At 40.1% G+C, this 15,011-nt stretch overlaps 1 protein-coding gene across 1 annotated transcript in view; it reads right to left on the reverse strand.

The window, feature by feature from the left end:
• CFTR (CF transmembrane conductance regulator) overlaps window positions 1–15,011 on the reverse strand; it is a 210,231-nt gene that overhangs the window by 100,482 nt on the left and 94,738 nt on the right. The window lies entirely within an intron of this gene.

A 15,011-nucleotide genomic window follows, 5' to 3' on the forward strand; every position in this document is an offset into this window, starting at 1 on the left:
TATAGCTTTCGAAAGCATATGAGGTGATTGAAAACACCATGGCTTGGGTCAGGCCTGTCTTTGTCCTAAAAGTGGCATCTTTGCATTTCAACACACAAAAGAGGTCTTTTGCAGCAGCTTTACCCAATGCAAATGCATTGTTTGAGTTCCTGACTGCTGCTTCCATGGGCATTGACTGTGGATCCAAGTGAAATGAAATCCTTGACAACTTCAATCTTTTCTCCATTTATCATGATGTTGCTTATTGATCCAGTTGTGAGGATTTTTGTTTTCTTTTTGTTGAGGCATAATCCATACTAAAGGCTGTAGTCTGTGACTTTTATCAGTAATTGGGTAAAGTCCTCTTTGTGTTCAGCAAGCAAGGTTGTGCCATCTGCTGTTAATGAGTCTTCTTCCAGTCCTGATGCCCAGTTCTTCTTCATATAGTCCAGCTTCTCAGATTATTTGCTCAGCATACAGATGGAATAAGTATGGTGAAAGGATACAACCCTGATGCACACTTTTCCTGATTTTTAACCACACGGTATCCTCTTGTTCTGTTTGAACAACTGCCTCTTGGTCTATGTACAGGTTCCTCATGAGCATAATTAAGTGTTTTAAAATTCCCGTTCTTCCCAATGTTATCCATAATTTGTTATGATCCACAGAGTCGAATGCCTTTGCATAGTCAGTAAAACACAGGTAAACATCTTTCTGGTATTCTTTGCTTTCAGCCAGGATCCATCAACAATCAGCAATGATATCCCTTGTTCCACGTCCTCTTCTGCACCTGGCTTGAATTTCTTGAAGTTCCCTGTTGATGTACTGCTGCAGCCACTTTTGAATGATCTTCAGTAAAATTTTACTTGGGTATGATATTAATGATATTGTGCAATAATTTCCACATTTGGTTGGATCACCTTTCTTTGGAATAAGCATAAAAACGGATCTCTTCCAATTGGTTGGCCAGGTAGCTGTTTTCCAATTTTCTTGGCATAAACATGTGAGCACTTCCAGCACTGCACCCGTTTGTTAAAACATCTCAGTTTGTATCCTGTCAATTACTGGAGCCTTGTTTTTCGCCAATGCTTCCAATGCAGCTTGGACCTCTTCCTTCAGCACCATTGGTTCCTGATCATATTTACCTGCTGAAGTGGTTGAACATCGATGAATTCTCTTTGGTATAGTGACTCTGTGTATTTCTTCCAGCTTCTTTTGATGCTTCCCGTGTCATTTAATATTTTTCCCACAGAATCCTTGCTCAGCATACAGACTGAATAAGTATGGTGAAAGGATGCAATCCTGACACACGCCTTTCCTGACTTTAAACCACGCAGTATCCCTTCGTTCTGTTCAAATGACTGCCTCTTGGTCTATGTACAGGTTCCTCATGAGCACAATTAAGTGTTCTGGAACTCCCATTCTTCACAATGTTATCTATAATTTGTTATGATCCACACAGTTGAATGCCTTTGTGTAGTCGATAAAACACAGGTAAACATCTTTCTGGTATTCTCTGCTTTTAGCCAGGCTCCATCTGATACCAGCAATGATATTCCTGGTTTCACGTCCTCTTCTAAAGCCAGCTTGAATTTGTGGCAGTTCCCTGTAGATGTACTGCTGCAACCACTTTTGAATGATCTTCAGCAAAATTTTACTTGTGTGTGATAATAATGATAAAAAATAATAATGATATTGTGTGATAATTTCCACATTCAGTTGGATCACCTTTCTTTGGAATAGGCATAAATATGGATCTCTTCCAGTCAGTTGGCCAGGTAGCTGTTGGCATAGACAAGTAAGCACCTCTTACACTGCATCTGTTCATTGAAATATCTCATTTGATATTCTGTCACTTCCCGGAGCCTTGTTTTTCATCAACGTCCTCAGTGCAACTTGGACTTCTTCGTTCAGTGTCATTGGTTCTTGATTACATGTTACCTCCTGAAATGACTGAACGTCGACCAATTCTTTTCGGTATAGTGACTCTGTGTATTCTTTCTATCTTCTTTTGATGCTTCCTGTGTTGTTTATTTTCCCTATAGGAGTTTTCAATATTGCAGCTCAAGGCTTGAATTTCCTCTTCATTTCTTTCAGCGTGAGAAATGTTGAGCATGATCTTCTTCCCTTTTGGTTTTCTAACTACAAGTTATTGCATATGTCATTATAATACTTTACTTTGTCCTCCTGAGCCGCCCTTTGAAATCTTCTGTTCAGCTCTTTTACTTCACCATTTCTTTTGCTTTAGTTACTCAACATTCAAGAGCAACTTTCATAGTTTCTCTGACATCCATTTTGGTCTTTTCTTCCTTTCCTGACTTCTTGCTTTCTTCATGTATGATGTCCTTGATGTCATTCCACAACTCATCTGGTTTTTGATCATTAGTGTTCAACGCACCAAATCTAATCCTGAGGTGGTCTATAAATTCAGGTGGGATATACTCGAGGTTGTGCTTTGGCTCTTGGGACCTTGTTCTAATTTTCTTCAGCTTTACATTGAACTTGCATATGAGCAATTGATGCTCTGTTCCACAGTCAGCCCCTTCCCTTGTTCTGACTGACAATATCGAGCTTTTCCATCATTTCTTTCCACATCTGGCAAGGTTGTCACGGATTGAATTATGTCCCCCCCAAAATGTGTATATCAGTTTGGCTGGGCCATGATTCCCACTACTGTGTGACTGTCCACCATTTTGTCATCTGATGTGATTCTTCTATATATTGTAAATCCTGCCTCTATGACTATGTTATACTATGTTAGTAGGGCAGGACTGAATCTACAAGATTGCGTTGTGTCTTGAGGCAATCTCTTTTAAGATATGGAAGAGAGAAGCGAGCAGAGAGACAGGGGGACCTCATATCACCAAAAAAGCAGCACCGGGAGCAGAGAGCCTCCTTTGGACATGGGGTCCCTGCACCTGAGAAGCTCCTCAGCTAGGGGAAGATTGAGGACAAGGACCTTCTTCCAGAGCCGATGAGAGAGAAAGCCTTCCTCTGAGGCTGACACCCTGAATTTGGACTTCTAGCCTACTTTACTGTAAAGAAATAAATTTCCCTTTGCTAAAGTATTCACTTGTGGTATTTCTGTTCCAGCAGCACTAGTTGACTAAGACAGAATTTGGTACCAGGAGTAGGGTACTGCCCTAACAGATACCTAAAATTTGGAAGCTGTTTTGAAACTGTGAATGGATAGAGGAGTGGCAGCAGCAATCAGCAGCAGCAGAACCAGGAGACCTGCATGAGACGGTGCTGGGGCCTATCCATGGAGTAAGAGAGCTGAGTGTCTGTGCACAGGAGGCTTCCCGGTGGAGTAGGATGCCACCGGACACTTATCGGTGGACCTAGGCTTGCCAATCCGTGGATCAAGAAAGCTGAGTGCCTGTGCACAGAAGGATTCCTGGCAGAGTGGGGTGCCTCCAGGAACTTATTGGTGAAGCTACAAAGCTTTGGAACACCTGCCCCAGCAGGGTAGATGTGAGTGTGAGGCCCGAGGAGCCGAGAGGCCAAGAAACCAGGATGCAGAAGCTGAAGAGACAAGGAACACAAGAAGCTGAGCTGCCTCAGTCTCAAAAGGTATGGTTACGACCTCTGGGGTTCCATGGTGGAGCCAAGGCCTCTGGTGTTTCTAAGGGTGGAGTAGACATTCAGATGGACCAGGAGAATGGTGTGCCTAAAGCTGAGGAGGTGGAGGTGCTGTCCCAGTGAGCCTGGAAGGTGGAGCTGAAGCCCAGGACCAAGAGGCCTCTACTCAGAATCTGGAAAGTGTGCCCAATACCTAGAGTCTAGAGGGTAGGGCCATTGTGCAAATTGTCTCAGAGAACACAGGATTATATTCAAAGCCTTGAGGGCTAATAAAACGTGTTCTGCTGACTTGCTTGGTGCCTGTTATCCCTTCTTTTCCCCTAGTTTCTCCTATTTGTAATGGAAATGTCTAGCTTGGTGCCTGTTCTTCCATAGTACTTTTGGAAGCAGATAACTTGTATTCTAGATTTCACAGATGAAGAGGAATTTTTGGATCCTGAACTTGGAATTAAGACTTTTGCTATGATATGGCAGGGTGAATATGTTTTGCCTGTTGCAAGGATGTGATTTTTGGGGAGCCAAAGGCTGGAATGTCATGGACTGAATTATGTCCTCCCAAAAATTGTGTATCAATTTGGCTGGGCCATGATTCCCATTATGGTGTGACTGTCCACCATTATGTCATTGGATGCGAGTCTCCTATATGTTGTAAATCCTGCCTCTATGACGTTAATGAGGGGGGATGGGCGGTGGTTGTGTTAGTGAGGCAGGACTCAATCTACAAGATTGGGTTGTGTCTTGAGGCAACCTCTTTTGAGATATAAAAGAGAGAAGTGCACAGAGAGACAAGTGGACTTCATACCACCAAGAAATGCACCGGGAGCAGAGTGAGTCCTTTGGACCTGGGGTCCCTGTGCCTGAGAAGCTCCTCGACCAGGGGAAGACTGAGAACAAAGACCTTTCTCCAGAGCCAACAGAGAGAGAAAGACTTCCTCTGAGGCTGATGCCCTGACTCTGGACTTTTAGCCTACTTTGCTGTGAGGAAATACGTTTCTCTTTGTTAAAGCCATCTACTTGTGGTATTTCTGTTACGGCAGTACTAGATGACTAAGACAGAGGCCCATGTGTATAGTCACTGTTTTTGTTGTTGAAAAAAGATATTTGCAATGAAGAAGTTACTGGTCTTGCAGAATCCTATCATGCAATCTCCCACATCGTTTCTATCAACAAGGCCATACCTTCAAACTACTTATCCGTCTTCTTTGTCACCAACTTTCACATTGCAATCACCATGAATTAACCATTCATCTTGATTGCATGTTTGATCAATTTCAGACTGCTGAAGTTGATAAAAATCTTCAATTTCCTCATCTTTGGCCTTAGTGGTTGGTGTGTAAATTTGAATAGTCAAATTAACTGGCATTCCTTTAAAAAAAAAAAAAACCAAACCCATTGCCATTGAGTTGATTCCGACTCATATCAACCCTACAGGACAGAGTAGAACTGCCCCGTAGAGTTTCCAAGGGGCACCTGGTGGATTCAAACTGCCAATCTTTTGGTTAGCAGCCGTAGCACTTAACCACCATGCCACCAAGTTTCCGCATTCCTTTTAGGCATATGGACATTATCTTATCCCTAATAGTTTTGTACTTCAGGATAGATCTCGAAATGTTTTTGACAATGAATGCAATGTCTTTAATTTGTCATTCCCAGCATAGCAGACCATATGATTGTCTGATTCAAGATAGTCAATATCAGTCTATTGCTGCTTACAATGTCTAGGAGATTGATGTTTATACATTCCACTTCATTTGTGACGATTTCCAGTTTTCCTAGATTCATACTTCATATATTTTGTGTCTCTATTATTAATGGATATTTTCTGCTATTTCTTCTCAATTTGAGTTGTTCCACATCAGCAAATGAAGGTCTTGAAAATTTGATTCCAACCACGTCATTAAGGTCGACTCTACTTTGAGTACCTTCCAACCTGAGTGGCTCGTCTTCCTGCACTATATCAGACAATATTCTGCTGGTATTCCTAAGTTTTTCACTGGCTAATGTTTTTCAGAAGTAGACCACAGGTCCCTCTTCCTAGTCTGTCTTAGTCTGGAAGCTCAGCTGGAACATGTTTACCATGGGTGACCCTGCTGACATTTGAATACCAGTGGCATAGCTTCCGGCATCACAGCAACATGCAAGCCACTACAGTACGACAAACTGAGAGACACGTGGGGTTCTGGATCCTAGATTTCAAAATCTCTGAAATGGCCTTTAAAATCTGTAATTTTAAAAAGCTCTCCAGTTGATTTTGATGCAGTTGTGGTTTTTTTTTTGGTCTAAGAATTGGCACTGAGGAATCTGTTAATTCCTTATACAGCTCCTCTAAGTCAGCCCACCCAAGATGCCGGGACAGATCCAAACCCTGAAAGAACTTCTTTCTCAGTATTTCATTGGTTCATGACTGTTTCATCTTGCAGGTGGTTCTGTTCTTGATTTTCTAACATGTGTCACCTGTCCCCAGTAATAACCAAGTTTCCTGCTATATAATTCAGTTGCTTAAGAAATGAGCTTTATAGTATTCACCAATTACCTCTCTGTCTGAAGTTCCTCCCAGGATCCCTGCTCTCTCCCCTCAGCAGGCTTCCTCTCCTGGCAGAATACCCATCTACTTGGACTTTCATATTTTAAGTTGGAGGTCATGGGGTATGAAGAAGGGAGGGGGGGAAAGGAAGATAATTTGAGAGAAGATCTGGACAGAAATGTCATGATCTATTTAAATTTCAAGTATATTAGTAATGGTGGTTTTCCCACAATACATTTATTTACACGAAAATAAATATTCTGAAAACGCTTTTCAAAACTATGTCATGGAATTCTCAACACCATTAGTTCACAAATCTTTGTTATCATATTCTTCTTCTTTGCAAATGGCAGATTTACATTCTTTATGGCTTAATAGTACTGTTACCATCAGAGTGAAATTAACTAGCATGAAGTTCTAACTTAAAGTTAGCAATGTTCCATGGATAAGCATTAGAGTCTGAGATAAAGTTTCATTTCTAATCTGCAACAACTCCAATAGGGTATAGCACAAATGATAAGGAGTCAGAAGTTTTGGACTGTATTGCTGGTCCCACCATTTATGAGACAGTTAATCATTTTCTACCAAGGAAAACATTCTTTTTTTTCCCCTTCTGTAGCACCACACTTGCCTGGTTTTCTTTCCTACTAACTAGGTATCTTTCTCCGGCCCCCTCTTCTCTGCACACCTCCTAGGTGTTAATATTCCTCAGGGATTCTGTCCTCAGTCCATTCTTCTTGTCACTATTCCCACCCTTCCTTGGCAATATTATCTACTCTTATCACTTCATTTACAATCCGTAGGCTGAGGACTTTCATCTCACACTCTAGCCCAGGAATATTTCCTTAGTTCTATACCCAACCTCTTTCTTCTTTGAAGTTCCCTAGTCACCTCAGCACTTCCAAAATGGAAGTCATTATTTTCACCACACAAACCTGCTCCTGTTGTATTCCCTGTCTCAGTGAATAGTACCACCATTGCCCCAACAGCCCAAGATAGATCACTGGGCATCACTCTTGCCTCCTCCCTTCTTCTCCCATATCAGATAATGATTTGTCCATCAACTCTACCTTCTAATTATCTCAGAAACCAGTTTACTTCTCTATCCCTACTGCTTCTTACCCAGGACAGATCATCATTATCTTTCATCTGAATCACTTGCAACAACCTCCTAAATAGTCTCCCTGCCACCAGCCCTATCTCTTCTCCCGTAATTCATTCTCCACATTGCAGCCACAGACAACTTTCAAAATGCAAACTTTATCACATCATAACTTCTATATTTAAAATCCTTCAATGAATCCCATGGCCCTCAATGTAAAGTCCAATTTCCTCAATGCAGCATATAAAGTCCTTTATGATCTGGCTGTCCTCTCACCATTCAGCTCTCACCATATATCTCTTCCTTTCCAGACCCCAGTCTTTCTGTACTACCTGTAGCTCCCCAAATGTGCAATGCTCTCTCCTGGCTCCAGGCCAATTTCATCCTACACCCGGCCACACTGAACTCACTATAGCTCCCCTAATGTACATTGTTCTCTCTTGGCTCCAGGCCTTGTACATTCTGTTCTCTTTCTGGAATATTCTGGTTCTTCTTAACTCAGATGACTCTTACTCATCTATCACCTCTCAGTTTAGATGTCACTTCAGGGAAACCTTCCCTGACCTTCTAAGAACAAATTAAATGCTCGTTCTCTGTCCTCATGTAATGACCTTATACCAACCAGTATCACAGCACTTAAAAAACTGCACTGGTTTTTATTTATCCATCTCTGCTGGAATGAAAGCCCCTTGAAGACATGGATTGTGTCTCATTCATCATTGTATTCCCAGGGTCTGCTGCAGTCACTATTCAAAATTTACATTCATAAATATTTACTAAATGAAAGGATATCTGTATGTTTTCCCTAAAAATATCTGTAAGTCAAAAACTCACTGCAGACGGAGACCCTTATTACACTTGCAGGCGGCATCCACAGTGCCTAACACAGTGGAGTGTCTGTCCATAGGAGCTCAATAAATGGTGTGTCCAGTGATGTGTCCATAATGGTGTGATTGGAGCTCAATAAATGTTTGTTGAAATAAAGTTTTCAATTTATTAAAAGTGAATCTAGGTTAACTAAATCTTGAAATGAAAACCAAGTGTTACGGACTTGGTTCTAAAAGCTAACATTGATAATACAATTGATGTCTCAAGGGTTGTTTTAGCTAGAGAATACTTGTTCTCAGAATTTTTAGAAACACTAAGGTTCCCCTTCCGGGGAGGTTTTATGAATGTTTCTCTAACTGCTATAGAGCTGGAAGCCTAGTGAGAAACTCAAGAACCAGCTGCAGAGGTTAAAAATTAACCAAAGAGTTCTGAGGTCACTCCTAATTCTAAGGTGCTACTAAAGGTAAGTGTAAGATCTTCTCTTTGTCTTCTTAAATTAGACGTTGCTTCAAAATGGAAAATACTGAGAGTCTAGGATCCCAGTTCTTCAAGAGGGATAAAGCATCAGGCATATATATAAGGACACAGTAGGACTTTTACCTTTGGATAATTTTTTACTTTATGTTTTAAATATGAAAGGCTGGCTGAAATGTAAAAGTCTTAATTTCATTATCTCTTCAAGAAATAGCTTTGTCCCTGACAGTTATAATTAATTTTTTACTCTACTGCCCTATTGACTTGCCCAAATCTTACTAGGAGGGGCAATCTCGGTGCTATTTTGGTTTACTCAATCTAAGAACTCTCATTTGTTGAAGTAATCATTAGTTCCAGAATTACAATCCTAAACTCAAAGACCTAGGTCATACCTTTGAAATTCTGTGCCTTTTCGTTTTGACTGCTAGCTCTAGGAGAGCTATCACCAAAAAAAAAAAAAAAGTTGCCATGGAGTCTATTCCAACTCATAATGACCCTACAGTACAGAGCAGAACTGCCCACAGGGTTTCCAAGGAGCGGCCAGTGGATTCGAACTGTTGACTTTTTGGTTGACAGCCAAGTTCTTAACCACTGCACCATCAGGGCTCACTGGAAAGTAAGGATTAAATGGACCAACGTGTGCAAAGTGCTTAGCACAGCAGGAGAGGCATGTGTGTTCTTCCAAGAGATCTTAGCAGTTATTTATTTTTAAGTACCAGGGCTCAAATGAAGTGAAATAACCATTTAGCTCAGGAAACAATATGGCATTTCTATTTGGTTCTGGGTCACCAGTTTCATAAAATAAATGCGCTTGCTTCAAATTACAATAGATAAGTGGCAGTGCTTTCAAACTTCTTTAATTACACATCAGTAGAAAATTATGGTTGGTTCAAGGCACAATCACTTCACATGGTTTATTCTGGTTTAGGGGACATAGTTCAATGGGTTTCAACTATCTGTTTTAGATGTCCATTATGTCTTCACTAGTATTGAATGCCACCATTAACTTCTATGGCACCTTTTTATTTACAGTTCTCCCAACTGAGCATTCATGCATTCTCCTACCACAGTGGTTTCAGCCTCAAGTTTGGTGCAGGTTAGTTTTGGCCAGACCTGAAGATTCAGAGGTCAAATTCAAATTTAATTAGTCCTTTGGTATCTGAATGATGGAATTTATTTCCCAGAACAGTCATTAATTCATTTCTTTGCTTACTTCCCTCCCAAGTTTTTCAAACTTTTTGCCAATTTCCCTCCCAGGTGTTGTGTTTTATTTATTGATTTTTTGACTAACTTCTTGCCAACTTCCCTCCCAATGTTTTTCTTCTCATGACTGAAATATGAAAACTGTCAAGCAGTGGGTAATAGAAAACACTGGCAGATTTTATCTTCTTCAGCTTACACAGTAAATATTTTTATTACCATGCATATGTAACAGCTGTCCTGATAAATACTTACGGAGGATCATCTTAAACTTTGTTCTAAAAATATTGCAACAACTTTGTGGGAATCAAGTATATCCCTAAGCCCCTGACCTCCCTTTCACACTCCCCACCCCTGCTTCCCACCATATATTAATATAAAATCCAAACCCAGGGACTTATCAAGTTTAAGAGTGAGTCACAAAATAAAGATGGTCCAACTATTTGGGACCCAAACACTGGCCAATGCAGAATTCTCTTCTGCCAGCTGTGGGCTGTGAGGTAGGCCTATGGTATTGGCAAAGGGCAGGAGAAGCAATGTCCTAGAAATTAATGGAAAGAAGGACAATGGAGTTTGTCCCTCTTTCAATAACAAAATATGATTATAATCTCCTTAAAGAATAAGTAAGCTAACTAAAAAACCAACAGTTGCCATCAGGTCGATTCAGACTCACGGAGACCCCATGCGTGTCAAAGTAGAATCGCACTCCATGGGATTTTCAATGGCTGATTTCTCAGAAGTAGATCTCCAGGCTTTTCTTCCAAGGTACATCTACATGGACTCAGGCCTCCAGCCTTTCAGTTAATAGCCAAGCACATTAACTGTTTGCATCACCCAGGGAGTCCAAGTAACCTAACTAACCCAGTGCCATCGAGTCGATTCCAACTCATAGCGACCCTATAGGACAGAGTTGAACTGCCTCATAGAGTTTCCAAGGAGTACCTGGCAGATTCTAACTGCCGACCCACTAGGGCCCAATTATATTGATTCTTCTTTTTATGCTAGCAAAGTCACCATTGCCAGTTACAATAGCTATAAATATTGAGTAGAATTCTAAGGGTATTTTTGGGACATGGGAAGGAAAATGAAAGAATAAGTTAATGGGCACAGGGATGCATAAGGGTGTTTTTTTTTAAAACCTATCAATTTGCCTAAGAATCCATTCCATTGCAATCTAGATTCAAAGTAGGGTGTAGAAAGCAGAACATGGAGATATTCCTAAAAGGGGAAGACTGAAGGTAAAGAAGCTGAACATGACTTGCTCACTCACGGCTACACATTCCAAGTTATTCTATCAGCATATAACTATCTCCATGCCCTTCCCTGTGATAAAGTCTTTAAGCTATCCCACTGAGTGAAGAATTTTCAACAACAAACTGAAGTCAGAAAACTATGTGAAATATGTTGTGCGTGCTTTCTTCCATTCACCCAAAGTTACACCTACCTCTCTATTCCTATGACATCAAGCATCATTGCATACGCAAGTGCTTTGCAGATATTAGAGCTGAACAAAAACACAAAAATGAGAAAGAGAATATTCCATTCTCCCCTCCTGTTCCAAGTCTTGAGGTAGCACATTAATAAACAGATCGACGTTGGCAGTCAAAATGAAAACATACTGAATCATGAATGTTTGCACTTGGTGATAGGGGCTGCAGAGAAAACACATCATGGAATTCTTTGCTGGCAGCTGCTTAACCATGAAGGGTTCTGTAGGTGTCTTATGTGGCTATAATTAAAACTTAAAAAAATAAAACCTAACTTCAGCACACAGGCAATAGACTGCATTGAGATTCTTGTGGGCCTTTTTCAAAGGTGAGAAGACTTGTTTAACAAAACAAAATACAAAAATAAGTCACCAAAAATAGGGGAAACTTCCGATTTGATTGTCAAAAAAGTCTAGCACTTTTAATTACTTGTATTTGTTACTCCCAGTGGTAATCTGCTGCCCTGAGATGGTCAGGCTCATGGGAGGACATTTTCTGAGCAAAATTCTTGCAGCTGACACACCCACTTCCAAACATCTCTGAAACTGTCATCCAACAAGAATTTATCATTTTGCTTATCAATGTGCTAGGTGGAGTATACAAAAAAAAAATTTTTTTTAACGTTGCTGTTTTCAAGGAATTTACCGTGTAGTTGAGTAGGTATAATACAAGGGATTTATAAGATACCTGGGTGTTTTTGCCTGTCATTCGATGACTAGGAGGCATAAATCAGTTGCAAAACTCAGCAGGACAGAAAGGAGCAGTAGCTCGAGGATTGTTTTAAAGGCAAAGTTGACTGTTTTATTTGACATTTTAGGCAAAGAGGGAAGTAAGTCAATTGCACATTAAAAAACAAACTAGACTAGAGGTCACCATCATTATTAAAAAGTGTTTATTAAATCCCATCTAGTGGTGTCCTCTCTAAATACTCTGCTAGCAAGACCTGTGATCTCTCTGCCTTGATCAGACATCTCAGTTCTCAATGGCTCACTGCAACTCCTACTTCCTAAACATTTCTCCCTGTTACCTTCCTGAATCCTGTTGTGCAAGGAATCTTAAATCCTAAACTAATGCCTCTCCTCCTCTAATTTCTTTAGGACTCCCTCCTCCCTGAAGGGCCATATTCCCTGATGCCCTTTCCTATGGATGCAAATGGCACATAAAGATGACATTCCTGGTCCATTCACAAGCCCTCTGCTGAACTTTTCTTTCTTCTTGTCCATCACAACCGTTACCTGGTTAACTGAAATAGCTTCCTACTGGTCTACTCCTTCTAGTCAGAATAGTAAATAGTATTACTACAACTAATAGCTGCTTTTACCTATTAAGTACTTCCTAATGCACAAACTCTATGAAATAGGTAATATTATTCCCATATTGCAAGGAGAAAACTCAAATTATAGCAAGGTTATGTAACTGTCTTTAGTAACCTGGCTTTGTCAGATTTCAAAGTCTATGTTCTTTTTCTATCCCACAAACCTTCTAACCTTGCCTTAATTCTGCTACTCACAACATAGCCAAAGTGATATATATTTAAAATACAAAACTGAGTATGTCATTCCCCTGATTAAAGATCTATAAGATCAAATTCTTGAAACTGGTATGCCAGGTCCCCAGGATATGGCCCACCAGCTTCAATACTCCTTACTATCCCAGTTACACTCTGGTTCTGCCAATATGCTTGTGCGCAAGCCAAGTGGTTTCATGTCTCCATGTTTTTGCTTACGCAGTCTCCTCTGTCTAGAATATCTTTTCCATATCTTACTCATCTTTCAAGGTGCTTGTTCTTATAGAAAGCCTTCTCTGAATTGCCCAAGCAGACTAAAAGCCCTCAGCTGGGTTTCTGTAGTGCCCTAACAGTACCTCTATCCCAACATGGTCTCTTTATGTATATTTCTCTCTTACCAGCCTGTTAAGTTCTTCAAGGGAAGGGATGACAAAGCATTCATTTTGTATCCACTCTACCCCTACCACAGTATACAGTGTTTGGCATAAGGTGATAACACAACTAGTGTCTGTGGATCTGAAAGGGATACAGGAACTGGGACCACTTCCCAATCCCCATGCTGTTTCTGGAGCATAGACCCAACGTGCCTACACTTACCTTTGGAATCTCATGTCATTTGTTTTCTTCCACTGAATAACCCAACTTTTGCTGGTTGTGTCACGCATACCAACTACCGTATTTACAGATGACCACTACTTCAGTTTTCTCTTATAACTACTCTTGTGAACAACAAAATTCATACGGATGACTTTTCATGATTCTGTGGCTTCATGATTCCTCCTTCTTCTTAACTACTTCATTCTCCATCTTGTTCCCATAGTAGTCATACTGTAACGAGACCTGACTCTCACAGGCATGTCTCCTACCTCATGAGCTCTAGCAGTATTTTCCATCTCAAAGAAGTGGAAATGAGCTAATCTTTACTGAATGGCTACTTTTCACCAGATGCTGTGTTAGTCACCTTACATATATCTCATCTAATCTTTTCAACAATTCAATGACTACTTATTCATTAATCTTCTACTTCTTCACATCCACTTAACCTTCTCTCTATTGGTAGCTCTCATCTTAATCAAAGGAGTCCTGGTAGCACAGTGGTTAAGCACTCAGCTGCTAGCTGAAAGATGGTTTGAACCCACCAGCCACTCTGAGGGAGAAAAATGTGGTGGTCTGCTTCCATGAAGATTACGGCCCTGGAAATCCTATGGGGCAGTTCTATTCTGTTCTATAGGGTCACTATGAGTCGAAAGTGACTCATCGGCAGCAGGTTATCTTACTCAAAAATCTCTACTGAAGCCGTAAGTTTCATTATTGCCACTCTTGGAATTCCATCATGTGTTGTTCCATCAGAGTAACCCCTAGAAGAATGGACTATGTCTTAGTCAACTTGGTATTCCCGGGATACAGCAGAGTGTTTAGAAGTTAGTAAATGCTCATTCCATGGATGAGGGACCCATAACTCTTAAAATTAGTAATAAAACTATATTCTATATGAGTTAAATATACTTTTACAGGTTAACTTGGGGAATCAAATCACCATTTATAAAACTATTTCTATGGAAAAAGTTACATTCAAAGCAGGAATAAAGTACACAAGAAAACCTTCAACAATTTTTCACTAATAAGACCCATGATTTATCTTGCAAGGTTCAACCACTCCTATATCCTATTCCCATCCTAGAAAAATATCTGTGTTCTCTAGAATCACTAAAATTTTTTTTGTAGCAAATTCTCTGACTGTTCCAACCTCCAGGTTGTGAAATACTATTCCTGGAAGAAGGACTTTTGAGGAATGAAGATTATCTTCTTCAAAGTAAATCTAATGCTTTTTCAGGACATTCAGAAAATAAACAAAAATACTTTTTATTTTCATTTTGCTTTCAAAATGTGTAGAAAACAAGAGAATGAGGGCTTTAAAAACTATAGTACTGAGCCACTTGTACAAGTGTGTAGCCCTCTTTTGTAAGAACTATAGTTTCTGTCTAATTCACCACTAGCCTTTTTCCGTTTTCTCACGCACTGTATTTTAAGCTTCGTTTTATTTATTCCCATAACTTTTTTTTTTCCAAAAAGGTTACAGGAATCCATTAGTGCCAAATGCCATCTATCAAAGATAATGATTTTAAATCCAGGTCACTATCCAGGCAATATTTCTGACAAACCTCACAATAACATCTTCTCTGCCCCAAGATTTACATCAATAATTATTGAACACCTGTATCATACAATGTATGTATTGAAGAGCACAAGACCGATGTTAAAAGCTGTTGAGATTGCAAAGAACATACTAATTTCACTTGAAATACCTTTATGTAATTTCCAGATAAT

This window comes from Elephas maximus, chromosome 8 (genome assembly GCF_024166365.1).
Source record: "Elephas maximus indicus isolate mEleMax1 chromosome 8, mEleMax1 primary haplotype, whole genome shotgun sequence".
NCBI lineage: Eukaryota > Metazoa > Chordata > Mammalia > Proboscidea > Elephantidae > Elephas > Elephas maximus.